Raw genomic sequence first — 23,328 nt, forward strand, 5'->3', positions numbered from 1 at the left:
CATGGGCTTTTGCTGCATTATTAATGTGGTATTACAGGCAAGGTACAGCAGCACAGACTTTTAATTTGGTGTCAGCTGTAAATCTGCATCAACGGGGCCGAGGTGGAAATGGTTGACAGCTTCAAATTCCGAGGTTTGCACATCACCAACATCTTTCCTGGTCCACCCATATCGACGCTACGACGAAGAAAGCACAACAGTGCCTGTACTTTTTCAGGAAACTAAGGAAATTTGGCATGTCCACATTAACTCTTAACAACTTTTACAGCTGCACCATAGAAAGCATCCTATCTGGCTGCATCACAGTCTGGTATGGCAACTGCTCAGCCCAAGACCATAGGAAACTATAGAAAGTTGTGAATATAGCCTGGTCCATCACACAAACCCGCCTCCCATCCATTGACTCTGTCTATACCTCCCGCTGCCTTGGGAAAGCAGGTAGCATAATCAAAGAGCCCTTCCACCTGGCTTATTCACTCTTTCAACTTCTTCCATCGGGCAGGAGATCCAAAAGTCTGAGAACACGCACTAACGCACTAACAGATTCAAAAACGGCTTCTTCCCCGCTGTTACCAGACTCCAAAACCGCCCTCTTTGGAATGATCTGATCTCTTCAGGGCAGCATGGTAGCACGGTAGCCTTGTGGATAGCACAATCGCTTCACAGCTCCAGGGTCCCAGGTTCGATTCCGGCTTGGGTCACTGTCTGTGCAGAGTCTGCACATCCTCCCCGTGTGTGCGTGGGTTTTCTCCGGGTGCTCCAGTTTCCTCCCACAGTCCAAAGATGTGCGGGTTAGGTGGATTGGCCATGATAAATTGCCCTTAGTGTCCAAAATTGCCCTTAATGTTGGGTGGGGTTACTGGGTAATGGGGATAGGGTGAAGGTGTTGACCTTGGATAGGGGGTAGGGTGCTCTTTCCAAGAGCTGGTGCAGACTCGATGGGCCGAATGGCCTCCTTCTGCACTGTAAATTCTATGTAATCTATGTAATCTTCACACACTGAATAATACTGCATTCCTGTATGCTCACCCATTACCTGTGCCTATGTATTTACATTGTGTATTGATGCATGCCCTATGTATTTTTCAGGCATGGAATGACCTGGCTGAACTGTACGCAAAACAATACTTTTCACTGTACCTCGGTACACATGACAATAAACCAATCCAATCCAATCCAAGTTAATAACTGACTCTGGAGACTCAGCATCAAAATGAATTTTTCACACACCACTTCTCTTTCCAATTCAGAAACTTATCTCATTTGCTCATACTTCTCTGCATTTAACACACATGGGCTTTGCCGCATTGTCACAATTGGCAAAACCATACCTCATAAATCACCTTTATACTTGTTTGTTCTGAGTCAAGGTTATTTTTTCAGGATCATTAATCAGAGGCCCTGGAGCTCTACCACTACCACTGCTCTGTCCTGCCTGGACTCTTCTGAGAAGCTCTCTCCAGCGGGTTCTGTTGGGAAAAGTTAAGTGTCTGGCCATCTCTTACTTTTAAAAAAGAAACATTGATCATCACATTTCACTTCCCTTGCTAGCAGCTGTATAATCAAAGCAATGCTGCTCCCTGCTTTGGCACTAGAGCAAGTCCCTGGACTGGTGCAGGGCACATGACACACTCTCTACTGCCACTACTGCAGTATCTCCATTAAAAAGGTGGCAGCGGTCACAATTCACCATGTAAAAGCTCATAGTGGCTTTTCGGCGCATCTCCCAAGATGGGGACCACCGCGGGAATGGCAGGCCCAATTGCTCCGTTACCCTCCCCACAACCGCCTGGGGCCCACTCGTAGGTCACGGCCCTGAGTTTGAAAAACCCTGCTTTAACAGATCGCCAGACTCAAAGAATCCAAACAGATCGTGACATCACTGGACACAGTGCGTTCATCTGTGTCCTAACAGAGAAATTAAGAATAACATTGCAATACTGAACCTTGTAGTAATTGGCAAGATTAGGATAAAACAAACTATTTAATGTAGATAAAACCAGAGGTGGGAGGGAAAAGTAGAAACTTTTATGAATGGAGACCAAAAATATCATGTATGTCAAATGGCTCATGAAAGAAAGTGCCGACCATTTGCCCGTGCTATTGTTTTGCTATCACAAGTCACTTTCCCCTATGCAATAATGCTTGTCCATTCACCACTTGCTGCACAATTGCCTGGGCCCCAGCACTCATACCATGTAAAACATTTTTGTCTTGTATTTTGTGCTTGAAGATTTTGGCAACAATCTCTTTAGCCTTTAAGTGCGAGGGGAATGCTAGGTTATCTTCACCGATCAATGATGTCCTTGATGTTCCTCTAACATTTAGTTTGTTGCTCACAATACAACTTCTCTATAAAGTGAAGGTCAAAACCAGGTTGTCTGACTGTTTTGCTGAAAATCTTTCCTTTTTTAAGTGTCTAAACACAGAATAATGACTGTGATGCTGATAATATATTAACTACTTAACTTCCTTTTACTGTTTTATCGATTTGCTAAATAATCTCAAACAAAAATAGAACTATAGGATTAGGACAGCATATTTGCCGACCAAATCGTTGTTCTTTCTTTCCTCTCAAAACATTGTTATTTTTAAAAAAAATTTAGAGTACCCAATTTTTAAAATTTTCAATTAAGGGGCAATTTAGTGTGGCCAATCCACTTAACCTGCACATATTTGGGTTGTGGGGGTGAAACCTACGCAGACATGAGGAGAATGGGCAAACTCCACACGGACCCAGAGCCGGGATTCGAACCCGGGTCCTCAGCGCCGCAGTCCCAGTGCTATCCACTGCGCCACATGTCACCCCAAAAACATTAGTTTTGTTACCTTTGGTAAAATTAGTGAAATTATTCACTGTAGCACTGTAGCACACGCAGCACGGTAGCATTGTGGATAGCACAATCGCTTCACAGCTCCAGGGTCCCAGGTTCGATTCCGGCTTGGGTCACTGTCTATGCGGAGTCTGCACATCCTCCCCGTGTGTGCGTGGGTTTCCTCCGGGTGCTCCGGTTTCCTCCCACAGTCCAAAGGTGTGCAGGTTAGGTGGATTGGCCATAATAAATTGCCCTTTGAGTCCAAAATTGCCCTTAGTGTTGGGTGGGGTTATTGGGTTATGGGGATAGGGTGGAGTTGTTGACCTTGGGTAGGGTGCTCTTTCCAAGAGCCGGTGCAGACTCGATGGGCTGAATGGCCTCCATCTGCACTGTAAGTTCTATGATTCTATGATTTGGCACTTAAGCAGAATTATTGAACCTACCAAGAATAGCAAAACTTTATTTCCAATGCCTTATGCCATGGTACAGGCCACAGCTCGAGGGAAGTTTGAAGCAAGCAAACGCTTGACCAATAACTTAAACTGAACCTAAACTGACCTAATTAGTGTGGAGATCTTCATTGTGAATGGAAAGCCTTTTAATGTGTAGAATCATAATGCCACATAAGAGGAGCCACTGAGCCCATCACATGTTCCAGCTTTTCCCTCCTGGCTCTATTTTTTTCCACTTCCAAGTATTTATCCAACTCCCTTTTTGTTTGAAGTACACAAGTTTGAGATTCAAGAAACTTACTAAATGAATATAGTCTCAAGAATCTATTTGTTTTGAACAAACAAAAATAAACTTTTGAAGACCATGCTTCAATGACTGTACACCTCCCGTGGTTTTAATCTTGCCTCCTGAGACTCCGTTCCCCAGGAATTCCAAATCTGCAGTCCAGCCTCTGCTGACTGATACAATTTCAACTTCTTTAAAAAAAAAAAAAATTTGGAGTATCCAATTCATTTTTTCCAATTCAGGGGCAATTCACCTAACCTACACATCTTTTGGGTTGTGGGGGTGAAACTCACGCAGACACAGGGAGAATGTGCAAACTCCACACGGACAGTGACCCAGGGCCGGGATTCGAACTCGGGTCCTCAGCACCATAGTTCCAGTGCTAACCACTGTGCCACCATGCCACCCCAATTTCAACTTCTTAGTAACTGACGAGCTTCACTGGGCTGGCACTGCACCTGGATTTCACCATCTCTAATCTCTGCAGCTACTCCAAGTTCGAAATGGATCCGAGGGCTTCTTCTAAACCCTAACCCTTTTCAGCATGTAGCCAGTGACCTTCTTGGCTCCCCAGGACTTCTCCTGAGCCCTAACCGCACAGAGATATCAAAATGCTCCTGGCACGTCTCTTGAACCCCAGCTACACAGAGCCACCTAACAGTAAACATATTTGCTACCTGGCAGGCTAATAGCAGCACTCATTTCCGCACGGCTTTTCTCCCTGCTGTAGAACTGGGTGTTTCATAATGTGGATTGTGACTCATGAGTGGGTAGTGGCCTTTTGTCAGGATGGTTATGGAACGATCAGTCGTGGCCTTCCCATGGTAGTCTCAATCATGGGAGAAGCGCCCAATATCAGCTGCCACATTTAAACTGAGAATGGCGGCCACGACCGGCTTTTAAATGCAAACAGAATTACGCTGTGTGCAGTCTTTCGACCTTAAGTGGCATCAGTGAACCGGTCATGTGCCCTACACGTACACTTGATGTCTGTATGCTCATGCCTTTGGTGTGAAATCACGGAGGAAAGCCTCTTCCATTTTCTAGCTGCTAGCAAGCAAGGCAAGAGGACTGTGAAGATGGATTGTGTTATAACCCCTTGGGAGAGTGCGTGGTGAATTCCAGCCCCATGTGACCTGGAGTAACAACACAATTGAATTAACCAGTATTTCTGAGAAAAATACCCAAATCTTTTGCCCTTGGCTGTACAATAATTACAGTCACCAGGTTTATAAATTTAAACACAATTACCTTTAAAAATTTATAACAAGAACTATAATGAAATATGCAGCAAATACAACTGGTTAAATATCAACTAATTCTTAATCCCCCACTGTAACTTATCCCTACCCTATATACACATACACAAGACAAACACAGAGGAAGGAGAGTGGTGAAAGTAATAAGTCAAAGGGAGAAGAGGCTTTGTTTCAGATGGTTGTTTTTAAGCAGACCTTCCTTCAAAGTAAGCTTTCAGACTCAGATCTCTGTTTATAGTCTGTAATGATTTTCACCATAGACTCATTCAGGTCTCTGCACTTTTAAAAACACAGCACTCATGGCCTTTCTGGAGATAGAGAAAGAGAAGCTCCTTTCCCCTGAGTGTCCAGGATTCAAACTGAGCTCCTTGGGTCTAGAAAATCATTCCACTTGAGTTGATCCAATCACCACCTATTACCAGGCAGAATACAGCCTTTTGACCAAATCGTTGGCGTCCAGCCAATTGATCAAACCAAGTCTCACCCCATCTCTCGAGTGCTGAAAAATCTGGATTTTGCTGTTCAAAGTTGGCAGCACCATTTACTATGTTGCAACGTCTTGAAATCCCCTTTCTCTCCGCTGCTTGACTTAAAACTACATGTCCATTTTGCATCCATGGACCAAAATGATAACAGCAAAAATAAAGGAAGGGAAAATATGGTAATCAGCAGGAAGGACCCTTACATACCTCCCTCCCTGAAAAGAGTTCCACAGAATCTGCCAGTACAGGCAAAACAATACAGGGATGGAGAAAGCAAGTCCCAAAAGCTAATGAATGGAAAGTTCCAGAAATGAACAGAGGAGATTCAGAAGACTGAAGTCAAAGGGACAAAGAACCGGAATCCGAAAAAGGTATTGTTTACTGAAGTTAAAGAAAGAGGCAGAGAGAGCCTCCCAGTTAGAACCAGAACTTCAAGCTGCAGACCCTGAGAGGTAGGCTATTAAGAAGCCAGATATCTGAAGTTATTCTAAGGTTGGTGAACCTTATTACAGCCTGTGAAGCAGTGGTATTCTGTTGGCTTGGCTCGGTAGCTGAGAGATTGTGTGGGAGCTTGAATGCATTTGGCAATCCAAGACAGAGGAACACTGAAAGAAGAGGTTGAAATCTTGGATGTGGATCATTGGTGAAGTCTTCCGAGAGAAAGTGATGTTTTTTTTCAGAAGGTTTCAAGCATTTTCTTCAAGAATAAAGTGTGTGAAAGTCAGACCAGTTGGCTCACAGTGTGACAAGCATCTGCAAGGATTCGATGAGAAATCCACTGAAGTTGTTTTGGGTTGTGTCATGACCCCCTTGGGGACCAAGGACTGTGCTCCATTCGATGTCCCCCTTACACAGCTAAGTATAAACTTCCCTGGTAATTGGGGGTGGGGCATAAAACTCTCTATTAAAAACCCTTACCTGGGGTGCAGGTCAGGGAGGGTGGCCCTTTGGGGAGAGGACTAGTAGTTTTCGTGATTTTGTGTATACCGTAATAAACCAGTCGTTCATTTCGACCCGACCGTGTGTTCCTGTTGCCTCTCCCATTCGGGTTCTACAGGTGGCATTTGCCACTTGGTTTCAGGACGTGGTGTTTGACCACAATTCACCTATTGATTTAAATGGACTATATAATTACTGAGGACATTAGAGTATAGGATAAAGTTTGTAACTCGTGTTACCCTTGTAAACGTTTACGTGTGTGTGTGTGTATGTGTGTATTTAAAGGTACAGCTGGGGTGAAGGAGTAGTGTATTATAATCAATCTTTTCTTGTTTAATAAATGTTATTATTGTACTAAAGTTAATCAGCAGTCCTACAACTCTGTACATTCACACCTCTGAACAAGAAATGAAAGAAAGGGTTTTTGAAGCCGGGTTACATTCTGGGACCTAACTCTCCAGAAGTAACATCAGCTGAGATCGTAACAACTTTAATCTTCTCAGAACTAAAATTTACCTCTAGAATTTTGTTATTAAAAAAAATTATAGCAAACTTATGTCCCTCATCCTGGTACCATTCTAGTAAATGTCCTCTGTTCCCTATCTAAATCATGGACATCCTACCAAATCATGGTGCCCAGAATTGAATATATTCCAGTTGGGGCCTAAGCATTGCTTTGTCAAAGTTTGGCATGGTGTCCTTGTTCTGTACTGTATATCTCTTTTAAAAGACAAGGATCATTAGGCTTTTAGCAGCTTTCACCACTTCTCAGTCACCTTCACATATCTTGTGTACTTACATCCCCAGGTCTCTGTTTCCTGTCCTGCCTTTAAAATTGCACCATTAGTTTCTAGACGTCTTCTCATTTATATACCTCTCCTTATTTATATACCCCTTCTTATTCTTCCTACTAAGTGAATCATTGCACAGTTCTATCTGGATAGTGTCTGTTCATTTCAGCAATCTATCTGTATCCTCCTGAAGTCTGTACTATCCATCTCACTGTTTAAGAGATTTCCTGAATACATTATAGCTAGGAATATTAACTGCCGAGTCCCTACTTATTTGAGACACATTTCTGTTACTGTCATTATATCACAGACCCATGTGGCTACTTATGCCTGCAGCTCACCAATCTTATTTACCATGCTCCATATATTTATTCTCCTGCACTCTAATCCCATATTAAACTGCTTTGCATTTCCCTGCATCTGATCCCTCTATTTCTGAACTGCTCTTTATTCTAATACTGTTTGTCTTGCGCAGTTCTTTGCATTCATTGTATCTCCTCCATAACATGTGTGCACTGTCAAATTAGCTTAAACACTCCTCCACAGCACTAATTAACCTTCCTCCAAGGACACTGGCCCCGGGTTGAGGTGCAACACATCTATCGAGTATAATTCCCTCCTGCCTCAGAATTTATCCCAATGCCCCAGGAGTATGAGATGCTCCTTATTGCACCCTTTCTCCAGCTACACGTTAACCTGTCTCATTGCTGCTACATTTGCGAGTACATGGCACCGGGAGTAATCCACAGATTACTACCTTACGAGATCGTATCCTTTAACTTCCTTCCTAGCTCCTGAAGTGTCACTTGTAGGATCTCAATCCGTCTCCTAACTATGTGATTGGTTCCAATGTGGAACTCAACTTCTGGCTGTTTCCCTTCCCCTTGCAAACTTTTCTTCATCCATTTAATGATGCACCAGGGAGGTAACACACCGTGTAAAAATCATACCACTGGATGCAGAAATACCTGCTTAAATCCCTGACTATTAAACATAGAAAATAGGAGCAGGGGTAGACAATTTGGCCCCTTGAGTCTGCTCCACTATTCAAGTAGACCAGGTTTAATCTTCTACTTCAATGCTATGTTCCAGCATTATCCCCACATTTTTGATATCTTGAATATGTAGAAATCTATTGATGTCTGTTTTGAACCAACTCAATGATGGAGCCTCCACGGTCCTCTGGGGTAGAGAATTCCAAAGATTTGCCACCCATCGAGTGAAGAAATTTGCTCCTCCACCAATGATTTAAATGCAACCACCACCTCCTTCCTCAATGCTTCTATGTGCCTCGCAAACTGCTTCTCCAGCTCCACAGCTATCACCTCGGTCATCTTTTCCACTGTAAGTAGTGCGGCTCCACCATGCGATCCGGCATCCGCCATCTTGTCAGCGCTTTTATTGGTCCTCTCACTCGACAGCGAACCCATTTTTCCTCCCTTCTTCACAGCTGTTTTTGACATCCTTTAATGTCTTATTATGTTTCTCCTACTTTTTTCAATCTTAAAATAAGTAAATAAAAAAAAGAAAACATTTTCAAAAATTAAAAAAATAAAACATTTTTTTCAAAATTAAAAAAAAATCTCTTCACCCGGGACCGGACTTCAAACATCTCAAACATTAATTTTCAGTGGGGGCCACCCGATGTGCTCTGCTCCCCCTCTGTATCGCATCGCCTCCTGGATTCGGGCCTCACCTCGTATCAAGTTCCGCCCCCGCCTCTCACTTCGGGCTCGATGCTCCCTGCTCCTCCAGCCGATCTATCCCACTCTATAAGATGATGAGGGGGATAGATAGAGTGGACGTTCAGAGACTATTTCCTCGGGTGGGTGTTGCTGATACAAGGAGGCATAACTATAAGATTCAGGGTGGGAGATATAGGAGGGATGTCCGAGGTAGGTTCTTTACTCAGAGAGTGGTTAGGATGTGGAATGGACTGCCTACTGTGATAGTGGAATTGGACACCTTAGGAACTTTCAAGCGGTTATTGGACAGGCACATGGAGCACACCTGAATGACAGGGTGTGGGATAGCTTGATCTTGGTTTCGGACAATGCTCGGCACAACATCGAGGGCCGAAGGGCCTGTTCTGTGCTGTACTGTTCTATGTTCTGTTCTATATGCAGTATATCTACTATAATATTGTTTCTAACCTAGAATTGCCAAATTTTCCCTCATACCTTTGTAGTTTCCTTTGTTTAGATTTATGTCCCTATTTTTGGATTGAACTGCATCCCTTTCAAACTATTTTTTAAAATGACTTCAGGAAGCAAAGTACTGTACACACCCCTGTCAGCACCAACGGGACCGAGGTGAAGATGGTTGACAGCTTCAAAGTTTTTCGGCATGTACATCACCAAACCTCTGTCCTGGTCCACCTAGGTCGACACTACGACCAAGAAAGCACAACACCTGAACTTCCTCAGGAAACTAATGAAATTTGGCATGTCCACATGTCCTCTTACTGACCTTTACAGATGCACCATTGAAAGCATCCTACCTGGCTGCATCACAGCCTGGTATGACAACTGCTCGGCCCAAGACTGCAAGAAACTTCGGTCGTGAACCCCGCCCAGACCATCACACAAACCCTCCTCCCATCCATTGACTCTATGGACACCTCCCGCTGTCGGAGGAAAGCGGGCAGCATAATCAAGGATCCCTTCTGTGGTGATTGTAGATCTGAGTAGATGCAAACAACTGAGCAAGCACTAGAGGGAGCACGGGAGAGCTATATATACACAGGGACAGGAAGTGATGACACACTTCACAGAAGGCAGAACTCGTAGCAGGACAGACACACAAGCAGGCAGCATTTGAGGTAGCCGTAAGTTAAGATCTGAAGAGAGAACGAATTCACAATAAAGTATCTTCTCCACCTTTGAGACTACGAGCTTTATTAAGACACGAGGAACAACACACCTTCTACCCGGCTCACTCACTCTACCAACTTCTCCCATTGGGCAGGAGATACAAAAGTCTGAGAACACGAACGAACAGACTCAAAAATAGCTTCTTCCCTGCTGTTACCAGACACAACCCTCTTACGGACTGATCTGACTGATATTACATTCCTGTATGCTTCACCTGTCTGTGTCTATGTATTTATACTGTGCACGCTGTTTTTTCATGTACTAAATCATCTGTTTGAGCTGCACGCGGAAAAATACTTTTCACTATACCTTAGTACATGTGACAATAAACATATCCAATCAAATCCAATTCATTTTTTCCAATTAAGGGGTAATTTAGCGTGGCCAATCCACCAACCCTGCACATCTTTGGGTTGTGGGGGTGAGACCCACGCAGTCACAGGGAGGATGTGCAAACACCACATGGACAGTGACTCGGGACCGGAATCGAACCCGGGTCCTCGGCGCCATGAGGCAGCAGTGCTAACCACTACGCCACCATGCCGCCCGCATCTCTTTCAAACCTAATGTACAATTCCATTATATTATCGTCACCCTTCCCTAAAGGTTCCTTTGTAATGAGATTATTAATTAGCCCTTTCTCATTGCTCAATACTAGATCTAAAATAGTCCATTCTCCAGTTGGTCCCTCAACCTACTTTTCCAGCAAACCATTTCATATACATTTCAGGAATTTGTCTCCCCAGCATTAGTTCTAATTAGGTTTACCCAGTCTGTGTGTAGATTGAAGTCCCCCATGATTACTGTATAATTACATGATTATTGAATTCCCTGTGACCACTGCATTTTTGCACCTAGCTCTGACACAGCACCCCTCCCCTCCTTCCATGATGTTGTTTGTTCCATGGTGCTGTGCGATGGTGTTGCGATTTCCACTGTAAAGTAATGTGTGAGTATTCACTGCTAGAGTATTCCTGCACTAACTCTCTTGCTACGTTGCCACAAGGCCCCACTTGTAATCCCCCTGAAATCTCTGGAGCTGCAGTCTTGCCACCTCCTGGAATATGTGCTCCAGGAAATTCGGAACCTCCTATCGAGTTTGTAGTGACTCCAACCGCTGCTCAAGCTCAGAAACCCTGAACTCCAATTTGAGCAACCAGAGGTTCTTCCGGCACACGTGGTTATCCAGATCACATGAATGTTCCTCACAGGAATTGCATATTATGGATATCAGCTGTCCCATCATTATGCTTAAAAGTCTGTCCCTTACATTATATAATATATATAGTTCCTAAATGTTATATATGCTTTAAATGTAGTTTTCACTCCTTCTATTTACTTTTATTCTATGACAAATTTATTTCCATAATTTGGAAATAATAATATTGGCATTAGATACTTTAATATTAGTATCCTCTGCTATGTTAATTTTAGTTTATTGTCTCTAAATCTAATTAGTTATCCAGATTACATATATATCTACTGTTTTTGCTTGCTTTGAACTAGAGCACTTTCTTCCCTCTCTGCACCAAACACTCACATTCAACAAATTCCTGTTGCAACTCATTAGCAAATTGACCTGGCTCTCACCAGGCTAATTGCTTAGAGCATCATTGAATTCTTACAGTGCAGAAGGAGGCCATTTGGCCCATCAAGTCTACACCAACCCTCCGAAAGAGCACTCGACCTAGGTCCACTCAACCATCCTATCCCCATAACCCCACCACCTGACCTGCATATCCCTGGACACTAAGGGGTAATCTATCATGGCCAATCACCCTAACCTGCATGTCTTTGGACTGTGGGAAGAAAACGGAGCACCCGGAGGAAACGCAGACACGGGGAGAACGTGATCAATTGTAACAATTAAAATAATTATCTTACTTACCAACTTCGTACTTCAACTAAATTGGTACAGGCCAACATTGTGAATGTTCTCTCACTCCCCCTGCTGGACATTTATATGTATTTTCCTGGTTTGCTAACCAGGTATTGGTGAAAAATAAATTGGTGCAAAAGGAGAGTATTATGTTATTAGGACTGTATTTTAAATGGATCGTCAATTTTTTAGTAACTAATGTGGAAAGAGCTGTGTTGAACTGTGTTGCACAGATGTTCAATACAGCATAAATGCTACATCATCTTCAGATCGCGGCTGAATGTTAAGAACATGTACCAGTACCTAGATTCCGAGGAAGGTGAATTCAACACCTATATTTGAAAAATAATCATGACTTGTCTTTTGTAGATGGATTTTCGGTCTTACAGCTAGTGTTGTTTCTTGGCATTAACTACAAAGTGGACGAATATTGAAAAATAAATATTTACTCCTTCTTCCTCTGAGAGTGAATAGATTATGGTAACAAATCTAGCATAAGGCAATAGAAAGTGAAAAACTGATTACTTGCAGATCTTCTGAGAATAACACCTTAAAGGAAAAGCCATACAAAACACCAGTCCCACTCGAGGTTCAGCATTGTGCTCTTCCATTTGCCTTCAGCTCATCATCATAACTATATTCTTGTCTTTCCCATCAGCTCAGCTTTCACCGTATATGTTACATTTACACAAATTGGACCAATTCAATAACATTTTAAGAGTACAAATTGGCTTCCTTACACATGCGCAGGTGAATACCCAGCCTTCCATTGACTATCCTCCCTGCGGTGTGCACCAGAAGGAACTGCCATGTGCTTGTGTATCTTTTACCAGAGTATATCTGGAGCATCAAACTAAAGTGTTGAGATTGGAGCCGAGCCCCCGTGCACCTTTTGTACAGCCCATATTACATTTCTCCAAAGTCCCTCATAGGCATGCCCAGTTAGAATAACATAACCTTCTGCTTTTTTTTTAATAGGCACATCAATTATTGGAAATGTTTTTATTTTGAAATAAATATCTTGATGATTGGTACAGGTATTTCATAGATACAGTTGAAAATGCAAGTTATATGGTTTGCAAGACCTTTTAGCCATGCTATACATTGGTAACAATGAGATTTCGGGGTTTTATTAAATAAATCAATAGACAATGGACAAAGCAGCCCACTTGATTGCTACCACTTCCACAAATATTCAATCCCTCCACCACCGATGAACAGTGGTAGCAGTGTGTATTATTGTGGGCCAGGGTTTAGAGAACACCAAAGTGTATCATGGAGTTCACCTGACCCACAGCTTTTAATAGATTTTGGTTATGGGGAGCACAGGAGCCCACTCTCCACATAGGATGCAACATAGAACGAAAGTACTTTAAAAACAAAACAATGTTTATTCTATAAATCCAGTTAACATTTTATAAACACACAGTAAACATCTTGGCAACTATCAACTCAAATACTCCCCCAAAGAATACAGTACTCTATAAGTAACCTTTAATCTTTCCTAGCAACATCCATAAGTCAAATACCCTCTTTAACAAAGATAGCAGGTTTTAAATTCTCTACTGAGAGCAGTTATTACTTTTAAATTCGCAAGTGATCTGAAGACTTTCATCACATGCGAAAGATCAAAATTACACTTTGTTTGGCTGGATGCAGCTGCAACTCTGAAAATGAAACTAAACACACACTTTAGCTGCCAGCTCAAAAACGAAAGTAAGGCAGACAGACAGTGCAGCTCCACCCACACTCTGACATCACTGCAGCTATTTGATAAACATCCATTTCTTAAAGGTACTCTCACATGACAGTACCATCCACAAGGGGCACTGCAGGAACTCAACAAGATTCCTCAGGCAACACCTTCCAAGTCCATGACCACTACCATCTTCCCGTACCAGCCTCCCCGAACAGGTGGTGGAATGTGGCGACCAGGGGCTTTTCACAGTAACTTCATTTGAAGCCGACTTTGTGACAATAAACGATTTTCATTTTTCATTTCATCTAGACCGACAAGAGTAAGTGTGGCACGGTGACACAATGGGTAGCACTGCTTCTTCATGACGCTGAGGACCTGGGTTCAATCCCAGTCCAGGTCACTGTCTATGTGGAGTTGGCACATTCTCCCCGCATCTGTGTGGGTCCCACCCCAACAATCCAAAGATGTGCAGGATAGGTGGTTTGGCCATATCTTTTTATTAAAACAGTAAAAAATATATACAAGGCCAAATGGTACAAACACTAATTTTGTGTTGGAGAAACAGGATATCCTCCCCTCAGTACCAACGTACAGGGAGGGGGGGGGGGGGGGAGGGGGTAGATACTCTGATTATTAAAACAGTTCACAACACAGTTGTACAAAAAACAAACGCTACATGCACTAAACTTTGCACTGGAGAGACCAGATACCCTCGCCTCTGTACCAACAGAAGGGAAAGGAAGGGGGAGGGGGGTGTGCTTGGGAGAGAGGGGAATGGTGGGTGGTGGGGAGGGAGGGAGTCGGAGCGGGTGGCCAATAGGACAGTGCCTGAACTATCTACGGAGGCAGAGAAACAAAAGAACCTTCAATTATGACGTGCCAGATTCCAGGAGTCCCCCAGAGGGGATGAGGGGCGACACAGTGTCAGGCATGAGTGAGCCCTGCACCCCACTGCAGAGAGCCTCATGTGCACCCTCCGCTCACGACACTGGGTGGCTGACTGTCTTCAGACAGTCGCCATCGAGGCCCAAATCTTCCACCACACTGAGTGTGGCCGGCGACACGGGCCCACCAACTAACCCCAGGGGGGGCCTTGATCCCGCCACCGGGATCATCGACAGGCGGCATCTCCTCCAGGCTCCTCCTGGGGCCCCGGGCCAGGAGGTGACAGTGGTGCAGATGCCTGCTCCGCCCCTGCCACCTGGTCACGCTAAATTGCCCCTTAATTGGAAATTTTTAATAAAAGGACAAGAGCAGCAGATATCTAGGAACACCACCACCTGGATGTTCTCCACCAAGTTACTCACCATCCTGATTTGGAAATATATTGCCGTCCTTCACTGTCAGTGTGTCAAAATCCTGGAATTCCCACCCTAACAGCACTATGGGTATGCCTACACCTCAGGGACTGCAGCGGTTCAAGAAGGCAACTCATCACCACCTTCTGAAGGGCAGCTAGGGGTGGGCAATAAATGCTGGACTAACCAGCGATGTCCACATCCTGTAAATTAATTTAAAAAGTTAGTAACAGCTCACTGTAAAAATTGAGATGGAAATCTACCAATATAGCAATTACATTGCAGCGTCTGAAATTTAGCATTGACCTCATTTAAATAATTGTGAGAATGTGGGTTGGCCTTGCCTTTAGCACAACCTACATTATCTCTCCAATATTCTGCCTTACCGAATGAGTGTTGATTTTCAGTTCTATAGTTTATATGTATTTTTTACATAAAAAGGAACACAGGAGAAAAGCCTCTAAAATTGACTTCTTCAAGTATAACATAAGCGAGTGTCAGAGGTTACCTGGGCTGGCCCGACTCCCCATCTGGTTCCCCTCAATGTTGGTAACACACCACATCAACACTTCGTTTCAAAATAATTATCCCTCAAGCATTTTATTAAATACAGTAACAAAAACAAGCAAAGTAACAACATTTATGTAAAAATGTACAAAAGACAATTGGTATAAACAAAAGGAAACAATAAAGGAGTGACTTTACAAGGTAGCGTTGGTGCAGAGTTACACTGGTGGTGAAGACAAGTCATAATACTGGACCGAATTTATGGTGTGCCCATTTTAATGATGAAAAATCATGGAGGGACAATGGAGGCTACGCTACCAGTGCACCAAAACCGCATTTAAATCAAGTCCAATATTACATTTTGCAATTTCTGTTTATGTTCTGCCCTCCAGTACAGAACTAAACAGATCTTCTTTGGCCTAATTCTTAAAGCAAGGATGTCCATGTTTCAGTGTGGAATTCTAGTCCTTTTTCCAATGACCATTTATTACGTCTCCATTGAGTATCGTGCATATTGCTTTTTCTGTGCCATCAGGCAACGGAGAGTCACTTGAAAGTATTAATGTTACTGCAGCATAAATTGCAAAACTAAAGCTGGGAACGTTGCAACTCTCTGACTGTTCCCAAAATGTTCTATGATTGGCAACAATTCACAAGGGATGGCACTTTAAAGTCTATGTATAGACACTGCACGTGATATATTCACTGTAAGATTAAGACTGTCATGAACACATGAAGCACAATAATAAGCCGTTGATCTATGAAATGTCATTGTCAAATATGTATAAATGAATGTAGTTAAGTATTTCCAAAGAGTCTCTCAAAGTGTCTGCTGCTGTTTGGTATCAAATCTGTCACAAAATCTCACTGCGTGCTTCAGAGTTACTACACAAGCAACTAACCCTCCAATCAATGACAAGTTAGGATATGGATTAGAACATGTACATGTGAGAATACAGCTACATAGAAACACGTGATTTGGGCTTGGAGCACAGCTTCCATGTGAATAGGATAAAATAGATCCTAATCTTTTTATTTCTTCTTCATATGATCACAATTGAGAGAGTATTTGAAGGTTAATGAAAGATTTTCTTCTTTTGTGCTTGATATTAATATGTACTTGGAGGAAAATCAAGTAAGGAGTTCACCCAATATTTCATCGATTAACATAAATGGTCAAAGATATGGTAGCTAGGAGTTGCATGGCCTGTAAATATGACCAGTTTATTTTGTGCTATTCACATAAAAAGTGTGGTCCAAACCAGTGTTTTCAAACGTTTTTACCCGGGACCCTCTTTTGCCAAGTGGCCGACCTTCATGACCCATGCCGGTCGACCTTCAAGACCCATGCCGGCCGACCTTCACGACCCATGCTGGCCCACCTTCACGACCCATGCTGGCCCACCTTCACGCCCCATGCTGGCCCACCTTCACGACCCATGCCAGCCGACCTTCACGACCCATGCTGGCCCACCTTCACGACCCATGCCGGCCCACCTTCATGACCCATGCCGGCCCACCTTCACGACCCATGCTGGCCCACCTTCACGACCCATGCCGGCCCACCTTCACGACCCATGCTGGCCCACCTTCACGACCCATGCCGGCACACACCACGTTTGCTTATCTTTAATGCAAAAGGGAAGCCTGCTTGGTCCTCACAGTCTCACTCCAATCAGGTTCTGTTGGTCGTTGTGTTCTCTCTCTAATTGGCTCTGTTTATGGCGGTTAATACGGTCGCCTTCCTTAATTCTAATTACGTTTGCTCAAGAGTCGCCAGGTATCTATCGATACCGCCACAAGGTTCAAAACCGAATACTGATCAAAGACTCGATACACCAGTTAGTAAGTTTGAAATCAATGCTCATTTATTTACACACACAGTCAAATATACTCATGCACAAACTCTACCAACTAAACTATCACTACTACTAAAGCCTATACTTAGCTCCGGGCGCCCACTCAGTCAGAGGAACAATGGCTGTTGTCCGGTTCTGAGGCTGCTGGAGTTGAGCTGGTACGGAATAGTAGCTAGGAGCGTCTGTCTCGTAGCGTGTGTTGACTTTGGACTTACTTGTTCTGGTACAGCTGCTAGGCAGGTCGCTCCTCGCTGAGAGCCAAGGCCAAGAGAGCGAGTCTCTCTTGGGGGCTTCTTCTTATACCCAAAGGGGCTTCCCGCGCTTTTGGGCGGGCCTTGAACTTGGCCCCAATTAATTAGACCGCATCTTGATCATTCCTATCGATTTCCTCCAATAAAGGGGTGGGTGCCCTGATTGCTGGGCGTGTCCTAGGTGGCCGTTGGCCTGCTTTGTTCTAGTCTCCTCTGGCGCCGGGGTGTCTGCTTTAGTATCATTTACTTAAATATTACTCTTTTGTCCCCGGAGATGGCTCATTAGTATGGTAATGGCTTTGCAGTATCGGTCTTGGCTGGGAGCTACAGCTCCAATCAACAGACAAATCTTGCACCTGCTTGCTTTCTCAGTATTGTCTATTTTCCCTGCATTCTTTGCCAAGTGTCCATTTTGTAATCGGGACAGTTATCAGACAGTTCCTTTGTGCCGTCTTCATCTTTATGAAAACGGAATGTCCAACATTGCACATGTAGGTTGCCGTAAAAAGCAATAGCAAAGGAAATGCTTGTTCTACTCAACACTCTGAAACTCTTGTGAGACACTACTCCAGAACGCTGACAGCCTCTGGGCTTTTGGGTTTAATGTGGTATCAAAGGTCAGCTACAGAAGCCTAGTCTTTTAATTTGGAGTCAGCTGTAAGTTAATAACTAACTCTGGAGTCTCAACCACAAAAGGAACTTTTGCCCACCACTTTTCTTTCAAAATCTGAAACTTATCCTCTCATTTGCCAGTACTTCCTTGCATATAACACACTTGGGCATTGCATCCATATTTGCATTAGCACAATTGACTAAACCATACCTCAAGAAATCATTCTTATACTGCTTTATTCCCGAGTTAAGTTTAATCTTTTTAGGTATTAACCAGAGACCCTAGAGCTCTAGGTTAGCTCTGTTATAGAGTTAACATTAGCACTGTTCTGTCCTGCCCTGGACTTTCTTGAGCAACTCTCTCCAGCCGATTAGGTTGGGAGATCTGTCCAGAAGGCACTCTGCCCATTTGAGTCTCTTACTTTTAAGAAAACTGCCCTCTTGCCAGCAGCTAGAAATGGAAGCAGCTCTGCTCCGTGATTTGGCACCAAAAGCACGTACATGGAGGGAGTTTAATATCAAGTGTACATGCAGGGCGCATGACCTGATCTCTACTGTTGCTTCTAGCTGTATGACTGCACACAGCCTAAATTCTTTTCATTTAAAAGGCGGCAGCGACCACCCTTCTCAATGTAAAAGCCAGTAGCGGTTGCTGGGCACTTCTCCTGCAATCGGGACCACTGCGGGAACAGCTCAACCGATCGCTGCGCGACCCACCCGCCGCGGGCCACCCATGGGTCATGACCTGCACTTTGAAAAACCCTGCTTTAAACCCTTAACCCATGCTTCTGATTAGCTGTAATATGACATGTACTGGTTCTGACCTATAACCTAACTTGTCATTGACAGTAGTAGTATCCTGTGTTATTTGTTTTTTGTAACTCTGATGTGTGTAGTGAGATTTAATAACATATATTACACTAAACAGCAGCACTAGCATTGATAGATTGTTTGGAAAACCGAACTACATTAATTTAGACATATTTGACAGTGACATTTAATAGATAAATAACTTATTATGGTGCTTCATGTGTTCATGACAGCCTTAAGCTTAGAGTGTCATGAAACAGTAATGTCTCACAATAAACTGTTCTTCAGTAAAGTTTCATGGTCGAATCTGACTGTGAAGACCCATTAGCTGGAAAAAAATGAAAGGCTGAGAGCTTACTGATTAGTCTGTGTAATAGTGTTTCACTTGTACATAGAATGAAATGCTGCTTTCTTTCTCTTCTCACATTGTGAAATGCTACATAAACGAGTCATATACAGATTTAAAATGATCAGAGTCAAAACATACAACTGTGGTGTTACCAATTGAAAATGAGAGGTACGTTAAACGTATTCATTTGAAGATAATTGGAGAGCAGCAAAAAGAAGCCATAAGAAGAAAGATGACTGTTACTCTTGTGAATGTGACAATAAAGTGCAATTGACAAAGGTAAATGGAACTGAAAAAGAATTGGATGATATAAGGATGACAAGCTGGTAATAAAATATTAGTCAAGGCTATCACTATAGTAAAAATATGAAAGGCTCGAGAATTTAATCAGACTTGCTTTGCATACCTATTATAAATTAGATAAATAAATAAAATAATCTATGTCTTGCTTGATGTTCTTCTAAAGCACATTTAGGAATCTGGATTACATGATCATCAACAAGTAAAGGTTGTTAATCATAACAGATTGACCTTCAGGAATGAATCTAAAACTTGAGTACGAAAGGACACATTTTCATCAAATAAAGGTTCTATGCTACTGCCTATATATTATTTCCACACCCATATTGCTGCATTAAAAATAGAACACATCAAAGAAACTATCACTCTTTGAATAAGTCTATTAATAATGCTTTACTATTTGTTTCATGAAAGTGCTCACAGTTCATATTTTTTCTGCATGTCGAAACAGCAATTTGTTTTCATTGACTAGCTTATTACTAATCTGAGTCCATTAAATATTTTGCATGGTTTGTTTTGTGAACATCTTACCCGCCAAAGATCATAAATTCTGTGATGGGTTTCAGATTTGAAAACCATACCCAGAAGGCTGGAGAAGTTATACATAAAACCTGTACGAGTCATTTTTGTTCCCTGAATGCAGAAGTCAGGAAAATGGGAATTGGAGACAATGAACACTGAATTTTCAGCACCAGGATTTCCACAGCTATATTAGGGCAGGGGTGTGAGGAGAATTCAGTTTTGAACTCATTCCGCTTGTGGGAAAGTTATGAAGTGGTTGACTGTGGCAGACAATGCCTCATTCACTTGCTGAGTCTGAGCTGGCATGTGACCTCATGAAAGGACGTTGCAGTGCAAAAGCTTAAGGCAGTTTTGACTTTCACTGCCACAGGAAGGGTAGTCCCGGCCTTGGAGAAGACTGGAGCCCTGCTACACTGCTGGAGCATGCGGGAGCACATTGTACATCACCAGTTTGTGAATTTTCATCCAATCAGTTCGAATAATTAGAAAATCATGGTTTGAATTGCAACAATTTAATGATTGCTTGGAGGGCAGAAGCTCACTCTGTCTACAGCAATAACTGTACTTCTGAAGCAATTGTTTGTTTGTAAAGTACTTTCAGATAATTTGAGGGTGTATGTGATATTGTATAAATTCAAAACCTTTCTTTTCTATTCCTGGAGCATGCAAGGCACATATGGTAATCACAACTCAAATGATTGTTGTGTAGAGGTATTTTGGGGATATATTGACTATCAGATATCCAACTCAAGTTCTTCCTCTGCTAAGTGGTCTGCCCTAACCCTGAGGTCAGTGTGGGAAGCAATGGGGAAGCACTAGTGAAATTAATGAGGCTAAAAGCTGACAAATCACCGAGACCTGATGGGTGAATTGGTTTTGCTTTTCTGGAATCTCCTCGATTATAGAATGCTCCTCCTGGACTGGAAATAACATCACCGTGTTATTCAAGAAAGGAGGGAGACAGATAAAACAGGAAACTACACGCCAGTTAGTCTAACGTCAATAGTACAGAAAATATTAGAATATATGACTGAGGATTGGTAATCTGGCACTTAGAAAATGACAATAGTTGACATGTTTTAATGGAATTAATTCACAAAATCCACAGATCAATGAAAGAGGTTTTGAGGATGTAATTGGCAGGGTATATAAGGGGGAAGAAGCGGATATAGTACGGGCAGGATTATCTGGTCATTCACATTGGCGGGATCTAACGGTCCGATTGATGGTGCACCCCGCCGCAGGTTTCCCGGCGTTGAGGGGTGTATTCAATGGGAAGCCCCATTGACAAGAGCAGGACCAGACAATCCTGCCACTGGCCACTGGTGAGCCGCCCTCCACCACTGTAGAACATGTTGTGAAGCGGGAGGAAAATCCTGTCCTATATTTACATTACCAGAAGCCATTTGTTAAGGCACAGCAAACAAGATTAAGGCCCATTGGTAATTCAAATACTGAGGATGGGTCAATGGACAGAAAATAGATAGTAGGAATAAACAGATCATTTTTGACACAGTGGCGCCTATATAGTGGAGTGCTAATAGGGTCAGTGCTGTGCCTCAGCTATTTACAATCTCTTACATTGGGTGAAGAAACTGCATGTTAAAAATCTAAGTTTGCTGACGATACAAACCTGGGTGAGAAAGTAAGCTGTGAGGAGGATTCAAAGCAGGTGCAAGGATATAGACAGGTGAAACAATTGGGCAAATAGAGGATAATGTAGGGAAGTGTGAAATTATCCACTTTGGATAAGAAGGATGGAAAAAACAGAATATTCATCAATAGGTGGGAGATGAGCAAAGGTTTGTATTTAGAGATTTTGGATGTCTGTGAACATGAAGCACAGAAAATCAGTGTGCCAGCACAGCAAGAAGTTACGGAGGCAAATGGTATGGTAGCTCTTATTTCAAGGGGCTTGGAGAGTAAGAATGAAGAGATGTTGCTGCAATTATTTGGGGCTTTGATGAGACTGTGTACACACTGTAACGGACACCTTACCCAAGGAAGGATATACTCGCCTTGCAGGATGTGAAACACAGGCTCACAAGATTGGTGCTGGGATGAGAGGACTGAAATTAAGAGGAGAGATTTTGAAGAATGGACCTATATTATTTGGAGTTTAGAAAAATGGGTAGTGATCCCATTGAAACTTTTAAAATTCATAGGGGGCTTGACAGGGCAAATGTTGCAAAACTCTTTCCCCAATGGAGAATGTAGAAGAAGTGATTTTACTCTTAGATTCTCCGGCCAGGATGGGCTGAGCGGCCGCACGGATACGACAGAGTCCCACCGCCGCCGTTCAACCCTGGTCGTTCCTGGCGGGAACTCTGCGCGAACGGTCGGGATGGCCTGTTGGGGAGGGGGGGGGGGTGCGAGGGGGGCTTCGTCCCCCGGGGGGCCTCCAATGGGGTCTGGCCCGCGATCAGGGCCCACCGATCGGCGGGCCGGCCTCTCCCCCCTCGGGCCTACTTTCTTGCGCAGCTGGTCCCTGAACACCAACGCCATGTTGAGTCGGGGCCGGTGCGTTGAAGAAGTCTCCTGTGCATGCGCAGGTAGGCGCGGCGCCCATTTGCGCCGCTCCAGCACCATGCTGGCTCCCTGTGGGGGCCAGAATCGGTCGTCCCTGTGCTCGCTTCGCGCCGTCGTGAAACACGACGGCGTTTACGACGGCGCGAACACTTGGGCTCCATTTTGGAGAATCGCCCCCGTAGGGTTGGCCATTTCGAACTGAAATGAGAAGAAGCTTGTTAAAATCTTTGAAATCCTCTACGCTAGAGAGCTGTGGAAACACAGTTGATAAGTATATTGCAAAGGGATATTGATATGATTTTGGGCATCAAAAGAAATCAAGGGATATGGGGATATGGAGGATAAATGGAGTTGGTGTAGGCGTACAGCTATGATCCTATTGCATGGTTGAGAAAGCTCGAAAATATAGCCTTGCCCCATTCCTAGTTTCTCTGCTATCTAGTGCAAAAATCCAAAACAATGATGGGTTATAGGTTGATGGGATCATTAAATATTTAATAGATCTAGGAAGCTACTTTACACTTAAGGCAAAAGGAAGATAAACAAAAGGAAAAGTAAATTATTAGTCAGAAGACTGTGATTTTAGATCCCTTGGTAAGGCTGGTAATATAATGCTTTCCTGAAGAAATCCTGCATTGTTAGAGGCACCATCCTTTAGGTGAGGCATTTAGGCAGATGTTAACAATTGCTTGCCAACATTGAAAGACGAGCAGTGAGTTCTCAGTATCTTGACCATACTCATTCCTCACCAAAGAAAAGCAGATTAATGCCAATCATTTTGTCTGTGAAAGCTTACTGTTCATTAGGAGTTATGT

Source organism: Scyliorhinus canicula, chromosome 9 (assembly GCF_902713615.1).
Source record: "Scyliorhinus canicula chromosome 9, sScyCan1.1, whole genome shotgun sequence".
Classification (NCBI taxonomy): domain Eukaryota; kingdom Metazoa; phylum Chordata; class Chondrichthyes; order Carcharhiniformes; family Scyliorhinidae; genus Scyliorhinus; species Scyliorhinus canicula.